The 21,513-nt window shown below is 38.5% G+C and overlaps 1 non-coding gene across 1 annotated transcript; it reads left to right on the top strand.

Annotated features, from left to right (window-relative positions):
* Window positions 1–18,069: 18,069 nt before the first annotated feature.
* Window positions 18,070–18,205, top strand: LOC123935707. The gene has a single exon (XR_006816983.1). It is a non-coding gene; the product is annotated as a U8 small nucleolar RNA (small nucleolar RNA).
* The last annotated feature ends 3,308 nt before the right edge of the window (window positions 18,206–21,513 follow it).

The raw sequence follows: 21,513 nt of genomic DNA, 5'->3' as shown, positions 1-21,513 counted from the left end.
TTCAGAAGTTGTTGGGAGATATTAATTGGTTAAGACCTTCTTTATCTATTACTTCTGACCAACTTTTGCCATTGTTTTCTATACTGAAAGGAGATTCTAGCCCTACTTCACCCCGGGCCTTGACTGATGAGGCTCGTGCTGCTCTTACCCAGGTTGAGACTGCTATTAATAATGCTTTTACTACATATGTTTCCCCTACAGAACCTCTCTATCTGATCTTATTATTCCCTCAACAATTGCCTGCAGGATTGCTATGGCAGACTCATGGAGTGATAGAGTGGCTCCACCCCCCACTGTATTCCTTACATGGTATTAATCCCCATGTTGATACTCTTGCACAATTATTTCTAAAAGGAAGGACCCGCTGTCACCAGATACTTGGACGAGACCCAACCTTTGCTATTTTACCAATGTTTACACAAGATCAATTTTCTTCCTTATTACACTTCAACACTTACTGGCAATTGGCCCTTTCTTCTTTTACAGGTCAGATACGTTTTCATTTGCCTTCTGAAAAACTGTTACAATTCCTAAATAATCATGCGTTATTCTTTCCTAGGATTATTCTGCCTGAGCCCATTCCCGACGCCCCCAATGTTTTTATCGATGCTGATAAAGATGGCCATATTGGAATTTATCTCCATTCTCCATTACACAAAACAACTTCCAGATTTTCTTATAGTACATCGTCCGTACAAAGAGCAGAACTTAAAGCCTGCCACTATGCCTTTCATCTCTACCCATTCTCCTTTAATTTATATACAGATAGTCAATATGTAGCTAAGGCTATTCCTCAACTCGAACATTCCTTTATTCTTACCTCTGATGAGGAACTATTTCATTTATTTACCTCTATCAAACAGCTTCTTTTGCAGCAAAATGAGCCTGTTTTTATCAGTCATATTCGAGCGCACACAAATCTTTCAGGCCCCCTAACAGAAGGAAATGCCATAGCCGATTCTTTGACTCATTTTGTCTATTATTCTAATTTAGAGCTTGCTAAAACTAGCCACTCCAATTTCCATCAAAATGCTGCTGCCCTACGACGAGAATTCAAGATTACTAGAGAACAAGCGCGACAAATAGTTAAATCATGTCCCCATTGTCCCCAGCATTTTCCAGTTCTGTCTTATGGCACTAATCCTAGAGGATTATTGCCTAACTCTTTGTGGCAAATGGATGTTACACAATATAAACCTTTTGGTAAACTTTCATACATTCATGTTTCTGTTGATACCTTTTTGGGTTATATTCTAGCTTCTGCACATTCTGGAGAATCCTTTACTGATGTACAGAATCATCTATTTACTGCCTTTTCTTTTCTAGGACGACCCAAAGCACTTAAAACAGACAATGGTTCCGCCTATACTTCCAAAGCATTTGCCTCCTTTTGTGCTACGCTGCATATCCAACATATTACAGGTATCCCTTATAACTCTACTGGACAGGCTATTGTGGAACGTGCTCACGCTACTTTGAAAAATACCCTCATTAAACTAAAAAAGGGGGCTCTCCTGTCCAGTAGAGTTAAGTATTCCCCACACATGCATTTATCACTCGCTCTATTTGTTCTTAATTTTTTAAATGTTGATCCTGTTGGCCGCACTGCTGCTGAGCGCTTCTGGCATCCTGATTCTTCTCCTCTGTCTTGGGCAAAATGGAGAGACCCTTTATTAAAAGTATGGAAAGGCCCCGACCCGATTCTTCGTTGGGGACGAGGGTATGCCTGTATTTTTCCACAGGATGAGGAAACGCCGCAGTGGATCCCCGACCGATGGGTCCGACTTATCCCATCTGAGGAAGAGGATGCGGCGGCTCTCATTGAAGGCGCGTCCGTGCCAACGGTCTCTCCCCCAATCTATGTTGTCTTGGGGCCAGGTTAAGGCTGTGTCCCAGAAGGCTGTAACTCTGTTAAAAGAACAGAATCAGCCCTGTACCCCTACTATGCTTTTCTTGGCCTTCATGGCATTGATCACTGCAAGCACCGAAGCAGCCCCTTACTGGGCATACTTACCTGATCCCCCTCTTGTTCAGCCTGTTACTTGGAATGATCCTACACCTCGAGTGCATACTAATTTCACTTGGGGATTTGGAGGCCTTAATGATTATAATGTCGGAGAAACGGTGGCTCACCCTTTTGATTGGCAAGCTCGAGCCACCACCCCCCCATTTGTTTCCAGTTCTTTACCGATGATAACCCCATTTACGAATGTGTATCTACTGCTAAATATCCTCGAGCTTTATTTAGGGATCCTGGCACTCCCGGGTATGTCCCCTGCACGCCGAAGGGACCTGCTACGCCCTGGAGTATTCTCGAAGTTGTGCCCACAACCCCAGTCACCACTCAGAAATTCGGAATGCGTCCCCTGGGACATCCCCCTTGTGCAACTACCTATGCCTGGAAGAGATCCGACAGTTTGTGGACTGAGTGTGTCCAGGAGGAACCGTTGCTCTTTGCTCCCACTGGCATCGACTTTCCTCTTACAGACTGGTCCAAAAGGAAGAAAGAAGAAATGAGCATCCCCCATGTTCCTTTGCGTCTGACTGGACCTCGAGAAGTAAATTTTGGTCAGCTCCCTGGGTCTATGCTGTCCACCCCCCAGGGTATGTTTCATCCTGAACTTTGGAAACTTGTCGCTGCCATGGGGCCCATGCGAAACCAAGATCTTGTATCGGGCCAACTAACACTTCGTGCTTGTGTCCCGCGTCCATTTCTGCTAGTCGTGGGGGTAGGGGTTGTTGCATCCGTGAGGGTTAATGATACAACCATGTATGATATCCATTGTCCTAGGTGCAGACTAACCAATTGTATTCCTATAGATGCCATGCGCTGGCCTCGATCTCCCGTACATGTGTTCCTGGTAATGCAGCCACCTTTTGTTCTTCTCCCTGTTGAAATCGAAGGCCCCTGGTATGCTAATTATGGCTATCAATTCGCTGTGGAATTAGAAAACCATTTGCGTAGACCTAAGAGATTTATTGGGCTTGCTATAGCTGGTGTTACTGCTCTGATATCTCTAATTGCCTCAGCCACAGTTTCTACTGTGGCCCTCAGTAATACCATCCATACTGCTACCCATGTTAATCAGCTGTCCAAAAATGTTTCAGCCGCTCTACATATACAACAAAATATAGACCAAAAAATCTTAGCCCGCTTAGATGGTCTAGAGGAAGCAGTGGAGTTCTTAGGTTCGCAACTATCAATATTAAAAACACAAATGTCTTTAATATGTCATGGTGCATTTCAACATATTTGTGTCACACCGTTACCTGCGACGAATTATTCTTGGCCCAAAATCCAAAATCATCTTAAAGGCATATGGCATGATGCAAATGTTAGCCTTGACCTTCTCAAACTCCAAAAGTGTATATCTGCCATTGGGCATGCCCACCTTGACATTGCTAACCCCTCTGACCTTGCTCGTTCTATATTGCATACTATGCAGGGTTTTAACCCAGGTAACATGCTGCAACATACCTTTTGGTATCTTCTGGGACTAATAATCTTACTAGGAATTTTATTTGCTATATGGTGTTGTTTCTACAATGTATGGAAACATTTCTTGCAACGTGTTAATGCCCACCTACACTTTTGGCAATTAAAACAAAAAGGGGGAGATGTTGTGAGCGGCTCTCCTAGAGCGAGTTGAGCAGGTGGTAGCAAAGGCTCCCTGGGCCTCGGTCGGAGGGCACTCATGGCTAATCCCCTGGGCTCATTAAGGCCCTGTTGTTTGCCTTAAGATTATTCTCCCATGTTCTGCTGTCATTCCGAAAGCGGACCTTGTGGTCTACCCTGCAGCTGCATTTTCTATAATTATGACTGACACATCCTGTACATGAGACATGTCTCGTCTTTGCGCAAAAATGCTGTGGTAATCACTTATGAAACAAAAATATGCTATGGTAATCACTTATGAAACAGATTATAAGAGTATGTGCTTAATAAAGAACTTTGTCACTTGCGTCAATCGGCCTGGTGTCCCTCGCGTGTTCTTCGCATTCCCTTTCCCCCGGGACTCTCCCTCTTTTTCCCCTTTCTTTTCCCCTTGCTGTTTGTCATGCGGACACGACATGACATCATGTTACCTGTGAAGTCTTTGTTTCTATAGATTGTCTCCATATATTTATGTTCAATGATATTCTTAGGATTTTTCCTCTTTTATAGAACCCCCCTTAATGTTTCCTGCAGTGTCTGCTTGGTGGTCACATACTCTTTTTAACCTTGCCAGTCTTAGAAGCTCTTGATTTTCCCATCCATTTTGAATATGTTGAAGGAAATGTTGAAAAACAAAAACAAAAGTGGCAGTCAGTCTTGCTGGATAAAGTATTCTTGGCTGCATGTTCTTTTCATTTTGTATGAAATGAATACATGAATACATACATTTTGTATGAACCTGAATACATCTTGCCAGCCCTTTCTGGCATGCCAGGTATCGGTGGCCAGGTCTGACATTATTCTAATGGGCTTTCCTCTATACATAAGGAATTTCCTTCCCCTAGCTGCTTTCAAGAGCTCCTGTCTACAATTATGATTCATCATTTTCACTATCAGGTGTCTTTTTTTTAAGATTTTATTTATTTATTCGACAGACAGAGATCACAAGCAGGCGAAGAGGCAGGCAGAGAGAGAGGAAGGAAAGCAGGCTCCCTGCTGAGCAGAGAGCCCAATGTGGGGCTCGATCCCAGTACCCTGGGATCTTGACCTGAGCCGAAGGTGGAGGCTTTAACTCACTGAGCCACCCAGGCACCTGACACTATCAGGTGTCTTGAGGTCTTTCTAGATTCTATGATCCTGGGGGGATACCGTTCTGCCTGTAGTACACGAATGCTGGTTCCATTCCCCAGATTGCAAAACTTTTCATGGAGAATTTGTTCAACTATATCTTCTAGTCTTCTTTCTTTCTCCTTTCCCTCAGGGATTCCAATAATTCTGACACTGGAACGTTTCATGGCTTCATTTATTTCCCTAATTCTCTTTTTGTGCTTTCTAAGCTGTTTTTTTCCAGGCTTCCTCCTGATCCTTTTTCTCTCTTTGTCCTCTAGATCACTAATTCTATCTTCTGTCTCAGTTGCCATAGCTTTTAGAGAATTTAGATTAGATTGGAACTCATTGAGAACATTGGGAGCATCATCCCTGGTGGCTATCACTTCTGCCCTAATCAATTCAATTTTGTCATCCATGGCTTTCTCCAATCTAGCTATTGCCTGGATAATTTTTAGCCTGAATTCCCTTTCTGACACACTGTCTATGTCCATATCCAATAGCTCTGATTCAGAAATCCCAGTCTCTGAATTTTTCTTCTATTGGGCATTCCTCCTCCTTGTCATTTTGTTGAGAGATGGCTGAACGAATGTGTAGTTGAATGTATCGACTGTGGTGCAGGCAAGGTGTATCTGGAACGCTCCTGAGCAATCCAGAGTCCCCACACAAAAGAAAGAAGAAACAAAAAAAAAAAAAAAAGAGAGAGAGAGAGAGACAGGAAAAAAAGAAAAGATAAAATTTAAGAGAAGGCCCAGCCCAAATGGGCCACAAGGTAAGATTTATGAAGTATAAAAACAAAAACAGAGAAAAAAAAGGCCGACAAAAATAACACCAATTCTCCTGAAGCTGTTCCAAAAAATTGAAGCAGAAGAAAAATTTCCAGACTCTTTTAATGAAGCCAGCATTACCCTGATCCCCAAACCAGGCAAGGACCCTACCAAAAAGGAGAGTATTGGACCAATATCACTGATGAATATAGATGCTAAGATTCTCAACAAGATCCTAGCAAACAGGATCCAGCAGCACATTAAAAGATTATCCACCATGACCAGGTGGGATTCATCCCTGGGTTACAAGGTTGGTTCAACGTTCGCAAATCAATCAGTGTGATAGAACACATCAATAAGAGAAGAGAGAAGAACCACATGGTCCTCTCAACTGATGCAGAAAAAGCATTTGACAAAATCCAGCATCCGTTCCTGATGAAAACGCTTCAAAGTATAGGGATAGAAGGAACATTCCTGAACTTCCTAAAATCTATCTATGAAAGACCCACAGCAAATATCATCCTCAATGGGATAAAGCTTGCAGCCTTCCCATTGAGATCAGGAACACGACAAGGATGCCCACTCTCACCACTCTTGTTCAACATAGTATTAGAAGTCCTAGCAACGGTAATCAGACAACAAAGAGAAATAAAAGGTATCCAAATTGGCAAAGAAGAAGTCAAACTCTCGTTCTTCGCAGATGACATGATTCTTTATATGGAAAACCCCAAAGACTCCACCCCCAAACTACTAGAACTCATACAGCAATTCAGTAACGTGGCAGGATACAAAGTCAATGTACAGAAATCAGTGGCTTTCTTATACACTAACAATGAAAATACAGAAAGGAAAATTAAAGAACTGATTCCATTCACTATAGCACCAAGAAACACAAGATACCTGGGAATAAACCTAACCAAAGAGGTAAAGGACCTGTACTCGAGGAACCACAGAACACTCATGAAAGAAATTGAAGAAGACACAAAAAGATGGAAGACAGTTCCATGCTCTTGGATTGGAAGAATAAACATTGTTTAAAAGTCTATACTGCCTAGAGCAATCTATACTTTTAATGCCATTCCAATCAAAATTCCACCAGTATTTTTCAAAGAGCTGGAGCAAATAATCCTAAAATTTGTATGGAATCAGAAGAGACCCCGAATTGCTAAGGAAATGTTGAAAAACAAAAACAAAACTGGCAGCATCACGTTACCCGATTTCAAGTTTTACTACAAAGCTGTGATCATCAAGACAGCAAGGTACTGGCATAAAAACAGACACATTGACCAGTGGAATAGAGTGGAGAGCCCAGATATGGACCCTCAACTCTATGGTCAAATAATCTTTGACAAAACAGGAAAAAATATACAATGGAAAAAAGACAGTCTCTTCAATAAATGGTGCTGGGAAAACTGGACAGCGATATGTAGAAGAATGAAACTCGACCATTCTCTTACACCATACACAAAGATAAACTCAAAATGGATAAAATACCTCAATGTGAGACAGGAATCCATCAGAATCCTAGAGGAGAACATAGGCAGTACCTCTTCGATATCAGCCACAGCAACTTCTTTCAAGATATATCTCCAATGGCAAAGGAAACAAAAGCGAAAATGAACTTTGGGGACTTCATCAAGATCAAAAGCTTCTGCACAGCAAAGGAAACAGTCAACAAAACAAAAAGGCAACCCACGGAATGGGAGAAGATATTTGCAAATGACAGTACAGACAAAAGATTGATATCCAGGATCTATAAAGAAGTTCTCAAACTCAACACACACAAAACAGATAATCATATCAAAAAATGGGCAGAAGATTTGAACAGACACTTATCCAATGAAGACATACAAATGGCTATCAGACACATGAAAAAATGTTCATCATCACTAGCCATCAGGGAGATTCAAATTAAAACCCCATTGAGATACCACCTGACACCAGTTAGAATGGCCAAAATTAGCAAGACAGGAAACAACGTGTGTTGGAGAGGATGTGGAGAAAGGGGAACCCTCTTACACTGTTGGTGGGAATGCAAGTTAGTGCATCCACTTTGGAGAACAGTGTGGAGATTCCTCAGGAAATTAAGAATAGAGCTTCCCTATGACCCTGCAATTGCACTGATGGGTATTTACCCCAAAGATACAGATGTAGTGAAAAGAAGAGCCATCTGTACCCCAATGTTTATAGCAGCAATGGCCATGGTCGCCAAACTGTGGAAAGAACCAAGAGGCCCTTCAATGGATGAATGGATAAGGAATGGATAAGGAAGATATACACAATGGAGTATTATGCCTCCATCAGAAAGGACGAATACCCAACTTTTGTAGCAACATGGACGAGACTGGAAGAGATTATGCTGAGTGAAATAAGTCAAGCAGAGAGAGTCAAGTATCATATGGTCTCACTTATTTGTGGAGCTAACAAAAAACATGGAGGACATGGGAAGATGGAGAGGAGAAGGGAGTTGAGAGAAATTGGAAGGGGAGATGAACCATGAAAGAATATGGAGTGTTGCTGGATTTAAGTCCTCCTGACCCCATCAAGGTGCTGGGCTCTGAGGAAACCGGTTTTTCAGGCTTTTTTTCTCTGAAGGTTTATTTGTTTGTTTGTTCATTTGTTTTCTCTCCCCTTGGCGCCTTTTGATGTTTTTTAGAGGTTTAGAAGAAAGCAAACTGCACCCAGACCTCCTTTTCAGAGAGAAGGCTCAATCTGTTCCCCTCTGGGTGCTCCAGAGCACATAAATTCCCCTTCAGCCAATGGCAGAGCATGTTCTCAGTCAGGGTCCCTGGGGTTTAGGAACTCCCGCTTATACCCAAAACTATGATAGCTGTTACTGTCTGGGCAGCTGCAGACCGTGAGAGAGGTCCCAAGCAGTGACAGTGCACTGAGATTTTCATGCTGGCCTGGGCTGGGAGTGCTCAGACTCTCCGGGGTCTTAAAGAGCACTGGCTAGTGCATGCATGCACCTCTCTCTGGGGAGGGTGTGGGGCATGATTCAGACTCTGGTAGCCTGGTGCGTGGAGAGTGCAAAAGGCTGTGGTTCTGCTGGGTGGTGAGGCTCCCTGCCCCTCAGGGGAGCTGCCACCCAGATGCTCTCAGGCAGGCTGGTGGCTCAGGGACCAAGACCTGGCTTCTTTGCTGCACTCTCTCTGGCTCAGTGCCAGGGGTGGCTGTCCTGGATCACTAGACTTAAGCCCCTGTCCCTAACCACCCAATTCCCACAACTCCCCCCCACACACACACATACACACGATCCTTTGCTCTTTTTGAGTGTTTTCAACTAGACTCCAAGTTAATGCTGGTCCCCAATTGCAGGGCACTCTCATATTGTGGTATTACTTTCCAATGGGACACTTCTGGTGGCTCCCTCCCCCTTTTGTTTATCTTCTCATATCAGTCCAATGTTCCCACTCCACTTTACCTGCCCACTGGCATCTTTTGCCCCCATAGAAATCCAGAAATGTATAATTCTAATCTCAGGGTGATTTCATGGGTGATCAGAGTTCTTTGGTAGGTAATCAGCTCACTTTAGTGTACAGTTTAAAATGGCACCTCCTCCTACTTCCCTGACATCTTGTCTCCCTTTGAGTGTATATTTTTAAAAGGATCTGAGTTAATCTCTGTTTTAGACCAAGGAAATGGTGACAGTTTTTATGCTATGTACTTTTGTTTTTAATGAGTAAAAAAGTTGAATGAATTAATAGTTTCATAAAAATGCATGTAAATAGTAGTGCTTAACCTATTGCTACCTTGAGCTACAGAACTTTTTGCACCTTCCTTTGTAAATGTCTTTATAGCTATAACTTAATTATATTTAAATGCATGGGTTGCTCTTTCCCATCTATGAGTAGAACTTGGTAAGCCCATTTGAGATGCATATACCTGGAATGCAATAAGGTGAGATCTCTGCTTTGCACATGGAGGAAGTTATCAAAACCTATAGATAATTGATATAGAGATAATTATGAAAACTGCTTCTGTGTGTTCAGTCTGATAAATTGCCTAAAGAGTTCTCTTCCATGTCTTCAGTACTTGGTAGGTGAAGTGTCTTACAGAAAGGTAAATACATAATCACCTTTTTAAAATTTTATTTCATTTGTTCAGTGTTCCAAGAGTCATTGTTTTTGCACCACACCCAGGGCTCTGTACAATACGTGCCCTTTCCAAAGAAGTAAGCTAAGTCCATCATGCTTATTGTATCCAAAGTAGGTTTATAAATTACTTCCTAGATTTGTAGATGTTTCTTATAGTTGTAACCTGAGGTTCTGATTTTCCAATGTACAAAATGGTGAGAGAATGGTCAATTCAAAGAATATTTGCTTTCCTAAGATAGTTTTTAATATCCTGTACTTTGGAGTTCTCCATTTGTCTCCCTCTATTACTTCCGTGCCTACCATGTATCTTATCCTTACCTTCCATCTAGCACATCAGTGAGTATTTCATAGATATTTAACAAACATTCACTAATAACAAGAAAGAAGCAAAAATGAAGGAAGGAAAAATGTAAGGAGGAGGGTAAAATGAAGAAAGTAATAAAAAGAGGGAAGACAAAAAGGCAAAAATCTTTTCCCTATTATATACTTAAAAATCATTATCCGCTGTTTATTTATAATCACTATGTAGCAATTTCAGAAAAGTTTTAATATACTTAATTAACATTTACAAAGGAAGAACAGGGGCCCCTGGGTGGCTCAGTTGGTTAAGTGTCTGCCTTCTGCTCAGATCATGATCTCAGGGTCTTGCTCAGGCTCTCTGCTCAGCAGGACTCAGTTCCTTCTCACTCCGTGTGCTCCCTTGCTCTCTCTATTTCCATCAAATAAATAAATGCAGACTTAAAAAAATAAAAAGGAAGAAAAATTTTACCTACAATTTTACCACAAACATTTTATTTGTTTATTTTCAGCGTAACAGAATTCATTGTTTTTGCACCACACCGAGTGCTCCATGCAATACGTGCCCTTTCTATTACCCACCACCTGCTCCCCCAACCTTCCACCCCCTGCCCCTTCAAAACCCTCAGGTTGATTTTCGGAGTCCATATTCTTTCATGGTTCATCTCCCCTTCCAATTTCTCTCATCTCCCTTCTCCTCTCCATCTCCCCATGTCCTCCATGTTTTTTGTTATGCTCCACAAATAGGTGAAACCATATGATACTTGACTCTCTCTGCTTGACTTATTTTGCTCAGCATAATCTCTTCCAGTCCCGTCCATGTTGCTACAAAAGTTGGGTATTCATCCTTTCTGATGGAGGCATAATACTCCATCGTGTATATGGACCACATCTTTCTTATCCATTCATCTGCTGAAGGGCATCTTGTTTCTTTCCACAGTTTGGCGACCATGGCCATTGCTGCTATAAACATTGGGGTACAGATGGCTCTTCTTTTCACTACACCTGTATCTTTGGGGTAAATACCCAGCAGTGCAATTGCAGGGTCATAGGGAAGCCCTATTTTTAATTTCTTGAGGAATCTCCACACTGTTCTCCAAAGTGGCTGCACCAACTTGCATTCCCACCAACCGTGTAAGAGGGTTCCCCTTTCTCCACAGCCTCTCCACACACGTTGTTTCCTGTCTTGCTAATTTTGGCCATTCTAACTGGTGAAAGGTGATATCTCAATGTTGTTTTAATTTGAATCTCCCTGATGGCTAGTGATGATGAGCATTTTTTCATGTGTCTGATAGCCATTTGTATGTCTTCATTGGAGAAGTGTCTGTTCATATCTTCTGCCCATTTTTCGATATGATTATCTGTTTTGTGTGTGTTGAGTTTGAGGAGTTCTTTGATTCCACAACTACCTCATTGAGAAACATGGAGAGACATTTGCATGAGATGGTTTTGAATTACTCCTGGAAACATGTTATTCTATCAACAGTAATTCTTGGAATGGAAAGTCGACCAAGTAATGGGTTTAGTATAAACCAAGAAATGTAGTAGAAAATGTAGGGGTTGGTTTGAGGTATAAAAAGTTGTCAAGTTTGACTATAGTAGAGTATTATAAAGGAACAGTGGAAGAAAAGACTAAAAAATAGCCTAAAGTGTGGCAAATCTAATTAAGAGGAAACATATCTCTCACAGTATTTGTTCTATTTCCTGAAGTACCCACATAAAAAGTCAATGTATTTTACTTAAATCCTGACAAAACCTTGAAATTTTATCTAGGATGTAGTATATTAAGATAATTTTCTGTTCCATATACATTTTCTTCTTCATTTTCCACCTTGTCATACTATTATTGAAAGCTGGGTTTTGAAGTCTTAATTTTTTAAAGATTTTATTTATTTATTTGTCAAAGAGAAAAAAAAAAGAGGAGAGAGCACAAGCAGAGGAATCAGCAGGCAGAAGAAAAAGCAGGCTCCTTGTTGAGCAGGGAACCTGACATAAGGCTCCATTCCAGGACCCTGAGATCAAGACCTGAGCTGAAGGCAGACGCTTAACCAACTGAGCCACGCAGGCACCCCACTTTTTTTTTTTTTTTTGTAATGAAAAACCAATTTATTTCCATGAATAACAATGAAGACTGGGATACTAGATTAAAAGGAAATCAATCTTCTCTCAAGTAGAGATCAAGATTCTTAAGTAGCTACCTTTGGCAACTACTACAATGGAAGACTTGCTGTATTGCCTACTGTTGTTAAGCCTCTTTGCCTGACGCTTCTGCAGGCTGTTCAGATGTGCCTTCCTTCAGAGTCAGCCTTTCTAATTCCTTCTGATAGCTAGTATCTAGATATCTAGTATCTAGAATACCAGATACTTTTTGTTCCTTTCCTGTTTACCCAAGAACTTTTTTCAGGAATTCTAAGAGATCAGTTTCACTATTAAATTGTCTATTCTTCCACTTAATTCTGACTTTTTTTTTTTTTTTTTTGCTTCAGGTGTGCTGGCACATATATCTTTATAATTGAGTATCTTCCTGAGGGACTGACCCTTTTGTTAGTATAAAATGTTCTTCCTTTTCCTAATAACACATTTCTGTCTTAAAGTCTATTTTGTCTGATATTAGTTGGCCACTTCGGCTTTTGTTTTGGTTACTATTTTCACTGTATAATTTTTTAATTCTTTTACTTTCAACTTATTTGTGTCTTTGAATCTAGAGTGCCTCCTGTAGAAAGCATAGAGTTAGATATTTTAATCCGTTATTTTAATCTCTGCCTTTTTATTAGGAGCTTTAATCCATTTACACTTAATGTAATTATAGAGAAAGTAGAGATTATCTGTCATTTTGTTATTTGTTTTCTGTGTGCCTTATATCTTTTTGTTGTTGTTGTTGTTTTTCTTTTATTCTTGCATTGCTGCATTATTTTGTGTTTACAGTGTTGTCTTAATTTCTCCCTCATTTTTGAAGGATAGATCTACTGGTCAATAGTTTTTACCTTTCCTAACTTTAAATGTGTCAATCAACCAACATCTGGTTTCCATGGTTTCTGATGAGAAATCAATAGTTAATCTTATTGAGAACTGCATATATGTGATGAATCAGTTCTGTATTGTTGCTTTCAAGATTCTTTATTGTTGGCTTTGGAGAGCTTGATTATGTGTTTAGGTATGAATTACTTTTGAATTTATTCTACTTCAAGATCACTGAACATCTTAAATATGCGGATTAATGTTTTTCATCAAATTTGGAAGTTTTCAACCCCCCCCCCCCAAATATTCTTTTCTCTCCTTTCTGACTGGGACTCCCATTATAAATGTGTTAGTATGCTTGGTAGTATCCCACACAGATCTTTGATAATCTGATTAATTTACTTCTTTTTTTTTTCAGACTGGACTATTTCAATTGATCTATTTAAAACTTCACTGATTCTTTCTTCATAATAGTAAAAATCTATTGATCCTTTCTAGAGAATTTTTCATTTCAGTTATTGTTATTTTAAATAACAGAGATTAATAATTGGTCCTTTTTAAAATATAATTTCTACATTTTTAGTGGCATTGTGTATCTGGGGAAATATTCCATTCATAAATTTTCTTTAATTCTTAAAGATTTTCTTTCTTTCTTTCTTCTTTTCTTTCTTTCTTTCTTTTGAGAGGAGGAGAAGAGGGAGAGAGGATCTCAAGCAGAGTCTCCACTGAACACCTTTATTTTCTTTAATCCTTTTGATATAATTTTCTGTAGTTTTCTTCTTTTGACATATTTATAATAGTTGATTTAAAATTTGCATCAAATGGAGGGGGTGCTGGGCGGCTCAGTTGGTTAAATGTCCAACTCTTGGTTTCAGGTCAGGTCATGATCTCAGGGTCATGAGATTGAGCCCCATATCAGACTCCATGCTTACTTGGGAGTCTGCTTGAGATACTTTCTCTCCTCTCCTTTGCCCTCCCCCTACTTTATCTCTCTCTCTCAAATCAATTTATCAATATATCTTTTTTTTAGTTTCTTTTTTTCCCATTTTATTTTTTTTTTCAGCATAACAGTATTCATTGTTTTTGCACAACACCCAGTGCTCCATGCAAAACGTGCCCTCCCTATTCCCCACCACCTATTCCCCCAACCTCCCACCCCTGACCCTTCAAAACCCTCAGGTTGTTTTTCAGAGTCCATAGTCTCTTATGGTTCGCCTCCCCTCCCCAATGTCCATAGCCCCCTCCACCTCTCCCAATCCCACCTCCCCCCAGCAACCCCCAGTTTGTTTTGTGAGATTAAGAGTCATTTATGGTGAAGAATAAATGAAACAAGATGGGATTGGGAGGGAGACAAACCATAAATGACTCTTAATATCAATATATCTTTTAAAAATAAAATTTGTATCAAATAAATCCAACATACGGTCTTCCTCTGTGAGTTTTTATTGATCTTCTCCCCTGTGTGTGTGTGTGTTTGTGTGTGTGTATGTTGTAACTTATTTTGAAAAGTTGGCAATGAAAATAGCATAACATAGCAACTTTGGAAATGAGATTTCCCCCACCCCATTTGCTATAATTGATGTTTTGTTGGTGTCATTGTTGGTTTTTACTTGTTTGGTGATGCAAATATGTGCATGGTTAGTTGAGTGGTCAGCTAATGACTTTACAATGACTTGAAATAAAAAAAAAATATATCCTTTTCCAAGGACTTCATGTGTGTTGAGCATGACTTCAATGCTCAGGGAGTAGATAACCCAACCCTAGTCTTAGCGCTTGGACAGGATCTCAAAGTCAACCAGGAGTGAGAAAATAGGGCCTTCTCATGTCTTTCCTGGACATTTGTATAACCCTTTGCATGTTTGTTATCTTCTAGATTCTTAAAACTATATTATTTCTTCATTTAACATAGTTTCCTCATAGGCACTTGTCACAACTTACATTGTTGTCTCTGGAAGCTGCAATGTTAAGTAATTACAACTGGTTCAATTTAATAAATACCCTGGTAAAGCTTTGTTAATTGAGAGGGCTGTAAGTCAGTTCAAATAATTACAAGCCCTGTATATGGGGCTTTTGTAAGGAACTTCCAGAGAAGTCAAATAGAGGCAATTCTCTGAGGATGAGACATTTTAAGGCACTCCAACTTTGGTCTGCCCCTCTTTGATGATTGCTAAATAGCTAATTGAATAGTTATTAGTTTGGCCAATACATCATTATGTTTGAGAGGCTGCTGGTTTTCAAGACTCTTTCTGAGCTGAAAAGAGTGTTTATTCCTGATACTGGGTGGTTTTTCTTGTGTAAATTCTCTTTGGATTGTTTCAAGCCTTTTATTAATTTCCCAAGTTATGAAACAGTTAATATGATTTTTTTTAAGTGTTCTCCTTGCTTTAATGATGAAGTGGATTATCACAGTTTCTTACAGTGCCATTAAATAAGTCTCACCTAACTAATTTACTAAGACCTTACCACCAATGGAACTTGCATATGAAGTAATCATCAAAGGTAAATTTTGATGCAGAATGTGGAACATCAGTGAAATAAGATCCAACAACTAAACTATGGTACTAATCTAAGGGTTGCCATTCAAAAAAGAAATAAGTTGATAAGAGAGATTATATTAATCATGACAAATGCACAAGAGGAAATAACATTGATAGATAAATAGATGAAAAAGAGTGATTAGTAATATAAACAAAAAATTAATGAGGGACAAATATGGAAGGAGTCCAAGAGTGAACTAGACAGTGTTGGAGGGTAGCAATGAAGAGCATGGAAACCTTACAAAAGGAAAGAAATGCTGGACAAGGTGGGAAGTGAAACAAATCATTGGAAAAGTGACTGTTTGGGTGCCTGGGTTCTCGGTCGGTTAAGGGACTGCCTTCAGCTCACGTCATGTTACCGGAGTCCTGGGATCAGGTTCTACATTGGGCTCCCAGCTCCATGGGGAGTCTGCTTTTCTCTCTCACCTTCTCCTCACTCGTGCTCTCTCTCACTGTCTCTCTCAAATAAATAAAATCTTAAAAAAAGAAAAAGAAAAGAAAAGTGACTGTTTATGAAATACAATGTGAGGCTTATGGAATTCTCGGCATGGTATACTTGTCCTCTGCCCACAAGGATCATGTCCAAAGAACACAGCACTGTCATCACTTGGGCGACTTGATTGTATAAGACTCCTAAAATCATTCAGGTTACTTTGTTAAGATACAAAGACCCCTAGAGTAAAAATGGAAGTGCTCATGTAGAGGGTTATATAAATAAGATAAAAAGATTTTGGCTAAAGACTAGAACTAACATATTAGTGGAATTAGTTAATAACTATTAAAAGAAATAATCAAACTCTGAGAAGACTAAACATACTATTTGGTGTTAGGGAAAAAAAACTGGGAAGAACAAAGATAGATAATGCACAAAAGATCAACATTGACAAAGACAGTCTTGGCTGGATATATAATATTAAGAAGCACTAATATTGTTTTAATGGGTTAATAATATGGGCTAGTTAATGGATGTTCATAAAGTTCTAGGAAGTTGGACACTGTACAGTGATATAAAGTGCACTATCCAAGATTTTTAAAAGAACAAAATGAGAATAATTGGGTGAGATTATCCACTTAATAAAGGAAGGATTAATGTAAACTATCTCAACTAGAATTTTCCTTTCCTGACCTTTCAATATATGAGCATAGAATTATTTCAGATGATTCTCCTGATTCCATTACAATTATCTTTTTCATTTCTTAAGTTTAATCCAATTTATTTATCCATTGCCCTCATCTATATCTTTATAATTGTTAACAGAATTGTTGTGAAAATTGATTATATATGAAAAAACCATACTGTCTTATGTGTATGTAGAAGGTATGTAATCCATATTTTCAAAAAACTATGTAGCATACCCATGGGAAACTAGCTTTCTTTTCTGGGGGAGGGGAGGGAGAAGCTAGCTTTCTTAAGAATTCACTGTGGGTGGGGTGCCTGGGTGACTCAGTTGTTAAGCACCTGCCTTTGGCTCAGGTCATGATCTCAGGGTACTGGGATCGAGCCCCACATCAGGCTCCCTGCTCAGCTTGGAACCTATTTCTCCTTCTTCCACTCTCCCTGTTTGTGTTCCCTCTCTTGCTTTATCTTTCTCTCTATCAGATGAATAAATAAATTCTTTTAAAAGAATTCAGTGTGACTACATAACACACTGGGTGCTGGAGGGAATGCACAGTTACATAACACATATTTCCTATTCTCTAGGAGTTTGAAGTCTCTTTGAAATAATAAGCTATGCACAAAGTAAAAAAAAAAAAAAAAAGTAACTATAATGTGTTAAGCCTTAACAATGGTCCAGCTAATTCCTAAAATAAGAGTTCAAAGAAGATATGACCCTGTTAAATAAAATAGCCATTGAAAAAATGAAGTATTTATTGGGTATCTTATATGGAAAACTGAAGTAATATGGGTTCAAAGGAAAAGGGGTCAATGTGGGCTTTGTCAGCTCTGTGTTATGCACTAGATGGAGTACAAAAGAAATTATATTTCTGAAGTTTAGTGTAATTGTGTTACATTATTGCACCAGTCCCCTTAGGGTAATCAGTACTATTGATAATAATAAAATGATACATTGATTGCTTATTATGTCGCAGGCCTAGTCTAATCATTTAATACGAATTCTCTCATTTAACTCTTTTTTATTGTGTTATGTTAGTCACTACTCTCATTCAATTATAAAAAAGAAAAACTGTAAATGGAAGGTACAACAGCAAGTTTCATTTACAGATGAGTCAAATATAACACAGAGAAGTTAAGTAAATTGCCCAAGGTCATACAGCTAATAAGATTTTGAATCCAAGAATTTTATGCCAGAACCCACACTCTTAGTTACTATAGTCTACTTACATTTAACATTCTTTAAAAAAACTGTAAATATTTTTGGTTTATGAATTTTGAAAAACCTATTTTCTTTTCTTTGAATGCCCATCCTAACAATATCCTCCTGTAGAGAAATAAAATGGTTTATTTGAGGCCCATTTCAAAATTGACAATTTTTACATACTTGATTGATATCACATCCCTCCTTTGCTTTTATGATCACAGAGTATAACTGAAATGTGGATATAACTTTTCTTAGTTTCTTCTTAAAATTAGAATATGACCTACAAGTAATTGTAAGGACAAAATGGGGAAATTTATCTAAAAGTCTTCATCGTCAGGTAGGATAATCCTTACCTGTTCCTCCTTCGGGAGGGCAGATCGGAACATGATGATTGGAGCTCGCATGATGCGTGATTAACGTCTCTGCGTGGCCGGGACTTGCAACACCCCAGCCGCTCCTGTCTGATTAAAAAAAAATAAATAAAAAAAATAAAAGTCTTAGCAATGTCTTTGGTACATAGTAAGCTATCAGCAATTAATAATAAAAAATTTTGGCTATTCATTTAATATTTAAGATAGCTATACATTGAAGTATTACATAAATATGTACATACACATTTCCACCTCCCACATGTTTATAAATTCTTGTTGGAAGAAATTTGGGACGTTTTCCTCCCTATATGAGTCCTAATGCCATTATTTTCACATAATATGTGTTTAATAACTGCTGAATTAAATTACAGATTAAAACAAATTTGAATGATTATGGAAGAGTAGAAGGAATAAAATCCAATAGCATTCAAGCATACTGAAAAATACAATAACATATAATTTCAGTAGTAGAAACTACCTACACTTAATCTCTATTAAAATAAATAAAAATATTTTCATTTATCAATAATCCCATTATTTTCTACAAGAAAATATACTTTCAAGAACAAAAACATGTTCAAATGGCATGTATATTCCCATTGTTATATTTGTATCAATAAACTTAAACTTTCTTTTCTCATAAAGAAATTTCTTTCCTAATAAGCTGTTTCTCTAGAGACTTTAACAGCCTTGTTAAAAGCCATGTATTCCATAGATGAGTCATGGTTGTGTAAATTATTTTATAATCTGAGCCTTTGTAAAACTGATTTTCAGGCTTTCATCATTATCCTTATCATCATTGTTTCAATCAGTCACATGTAGGTTGATCACAGAGCAGCTGGGTATAACTGGGACCGATTGCTATAATACTAATTATTAGGTAACCTAATGACTAAATATAACTGACCTTTCAGTACACAAGATACTCTTGGCAATTGATCTTTTGACATTTAGGAATGAAAAATACATACATATAGATTGATTTGGTTAATTTAGCTTGCCCTACAGAAATAAATTTTGTCCCATTTGAGATAATCTTTTCAAGTAAAGTATGGGTATCATTCTTGGCTTCTTTTTAGCTTACTTATTTGCTTCTTAGAATTAAATTTACTGACTTTGTAAGATAGTAACTAGGAAAACAAACAAAAATAGTGTAATCATGTGGCTCCTGGGTGACTCAGTGGCTAAGTGTCTGCCTTCAGCTCAGGTCATGATCTCAGGGTCCTGGGATCAAGCCCCATGCCAGGCTCCCTGCTCAGCAAGGAGTCTACTTTTCCCTGTCTCTCTGCCCTGCCTCCCCCCAACCCCCACTCATGGGAGTGCTCACCCTCTCCCTTTATCTCTCTCTCTCTCAAGTAAATAAATAAAATCTTTTAAAAAACCTTAGCAAAATGAGATCAAGGACTCATTTTTTAAATTTAAATTTTATTAGTTATCATACAGTGAAATACTGGTTTCTGGAGTAGAATTCAGTGATTCTTCACTTACATACAACACCAAGTGCTCATCACAAGTGTCCTCTTTAATACCCATCTCTCATCTAGGCTGTCCCCCACCCACCTCCCTCCATCAACCCTCAGTTTGTTCTCTGTCATTAAGAGTCACGTATGACTGGGGTGCCTGGGTGGCTTAATTGGCTAAGGGCCTGCCTTTGGCTCACATTATGATCCTAGTGTCCTGGGATCCAGTGCTGTTTTGGGCTCCAGTGCAGTTTTGGGCTCCCTGCTCAGTAGGGACCTGGCTTCTCCCTCTGCTCCTTCCCCTGCTCATGTTTTCTCTCTCTCTCACTCTCTCTTTCAAATAAATAAATAAAAATTTTGAAAAAAATGTATTTATGACTTATTTACCTCTCTTTTTTCCCCTTCCCATATGTTCATCTGTTTACCTTCTTTAATTCTATATATGGGTGATTTCATATGGTATTTGTGTTTCTCCTAGAGACTTATTTCACTTAGCAAAATACACCCTAGCTCCACCCACATCATTACCAATGGCAAGATTTTGTTCTTTTTGATGGCTGCATAATATTCCAATGTGTGTACGTGTGTATATATACACACACACACAGATATTCATATATATATATATATATATATATATATATATATATATATATATATTCACATATTCTTTATCCATTCATCAGTCAATGAACATTTGGGCTCTCTCCATAGCCAGTTTGGCTATCATTGATAATATTGCTATAAACATTAGGGTGTATGTCCTCCTTTGATTCTGCATTTTTGTATCCTTTGGCTAATACCTAGTAGTGCAAATGCTGGGTGGTAGGAATCATAGGGTAGTTTTATTTTTAACTTTTTGAGGAACCTCCAAACTGTTCTCAAAAGTGCCTGTACCAGTTTGCATTCCTACCAACACTGCAAGAGGGTTATCCTTTCTCCACATCCTCGCCAACACCTGTTGTTTCTTGTGTTGTTAATTTTGGCCATTCTGACAAGTGAGAGGTGGTATCTCATCATGGTTTTGATTTGTATTTCCCTGATGATGAGTGATGTGGAGCATCTTTTCATGTGTCTGTCAGCAATCTGGATGTCTTCTTTGGGAAAATATCTATTCATGTCTTCTATTTCTTAACTGGATTATTTTTGGGTGGTGTTGAGTTTGGAAAGTTCTTTATAGATTTTGTATACTAGCTCTTTCTCAGATAGTTGTTTGCAGATATCTTCTCCCATTCTATAAGCTGACTTTTAGTTTTGTTGACTGTTTCCTTCACTGTGCAGAAGCTTTTTAATCTTGATCCAGTCCCAATAGTTCATTTTTGCTTTTGTTTACCTTGCTTCCCGTGATGTCCAAGGACTCAAATTGGAGCCTTAGAAGAAAACTCTTTTGAAGCGGTGAAAAGTATTTTGATTACTTCTAGGGGTGTCATTATGTTGCTTAAACTTTTTTTCTGGTTTGAACTTTAAATGTATTTTAAGTATGTCATTTAAAGAAATGATTACCCCTGAGCTCAACAATGATAAGCATTATACTTTTACAATTCAAATTCAATAAAATGTATTAGGTAGTAGAATTTATATATCAAATAATGCTAGATTATGATATTTAATTGCCTATAGAATACAACTAGCACCCAGGAGGCTAATTTGCTTGCATTAGTTGGTCATGTCAGCTGCTTAAAAAATGCAAATTGTAGAACTACCGGTAGATAGCATTACACCATTTAAATAAACTAGCAATTTGTCAATGTCATCTTAGTTTAAACATATCCTTCTGAAACATCAGGAAATAGTAATTCCAACTAAACTGACCTTTTCTGTTTTAAAATGTGATGACCTGAATCTTCTTGTTCTTAATGGAGTATGTTTATATGCCCTTTATAAATTCTTATTAAACATATTTTGGTCCACAAGTAAATGACTCTATCTCCTTGACTGATTTT

Source organism: Meles meles, chromosome X (genome assembly GCF_922984935.1).
Source record: "Meles meles chromosome X, mMelMel3.1 paternal haplotype, whole genome shotgun sequence".
Lineage (NCBI taxonomy): Eukaryota > Metazoa > Chordata > Mammalia > Carnivora > Mustelidae > Meles > Meles meles.
The sequence above is the reverse complement of the archived record's forward strand: the minus strand, read 5'-3'. Positions and strand labels throughout refer to the sequence as shown.